This window comes from Meleagris gallopavo, chromosome 7 (assembly GCF_000146605.3).
Source record: "Meleagris gallopavo isolate NT-WF06-2002-E0010 breed Aviagen turkey brand Nicholas breeding stock chromosome 7, Turkey_5.1, whole genome shotgun sequence".
In the NCBI taxonomy this organism is placed as follows: Eukaryota; Metazoa; Chordata; class Aves; order Galliformes; family Phasianidae; genus Meleagris; species Meleagris gallopavo.
Window position 1 is genome coordinate 1,144,587 of NC_015017.2, and position 1,130 is coordinate 1,145,716.

Sequence of the window (1,130 nt, forward strand, 5' to 3'; positions counted from 1 at the left end):
AAAAACTAACACATACCCACAGGAAAAAATACTGCTTGCCATATGACATGCAGTGTCAGATGACATCTGTTAAATTCACCTAAACAGCACTTTTGGCTCTGCTGGGACAAAATACTCAGACTGAGATGTCACTTCAGCATGTATGCCCAAGAGTCTTATGGGGCTCTGGGAGACAGAAAAGGAAGGCTGATGAGCACCAGCAGAGCCCATTGGTGATCCCAGGGTGGAAGGTGAGGGGGGAGGAGGAGCAGAGCAGCAATCCCGGGTGACCACTGTTGTGGTGCAGCTGTGATATTTTACACATTATGAATCTCTTCTGGATACAATATGTAGTCCAAATGAATAGGAGTTCCAAGGCTGAGCAGCTGAACTACATCCCATCTATATAAAATTCAAAGAATCATGGAATAGCCTGGGTTGGAAAGGACCTCAGAGATCATCTAGTTCCAATCCCTGCCACAGGCAAGGTTACCAACCAGCAGATCATGCACTACATAAGGTTGGCCAGGGCTCCATCCAGCTTGGCCTTGAACACCTCCAGGGATGGAGCATCCACAATTCATCTATTGCCAAGAGTTCTGTGGAAAGGCTGAAAGTTTTATTTGAAAATGTGCAGTTTGCAATAAGCAGTGTGTCAAGGTGTGAGCCCCTCCCACAGTTCTTGCAGCTGCCGTGCTACAGGGGTTGCGGGATGCATGCTGTGCCCAGTGCCTGCTACCTGAGAAATGGACGTTAGCCGAACTGGTGAGTGCTGAAACACTGGTGGGGTGCAAGGAAGTGGCTCAGCTCCTCGGCTTCTGCTGGGAGCTGTGCAGTCAGAACATAAATCAAATACCCTCAGTAGCTGCATGACATCTTTATTTTTACTGGCAAGAGAAGCAGTATACACAGCGACATTGCAGTCTCTTAGCTCGTTAAAAATATCTCAATAAATAAAACAAATAAGCAACATATACACTGGAACAGAAAATGAAAAAAAAAAAAAGTGGGGGGGTCAGGAGTGGTAGCAAGTCATGGAGCAATAAGGAAGAGGCAGTAGAGTGTGGAGGGCAGTCTGTAATCCAGGCTGTATTTAAAACAAATCATGCAGGGAGCTGGGGGACATTGTGGCCTTTTTAATTCCTTTTTTT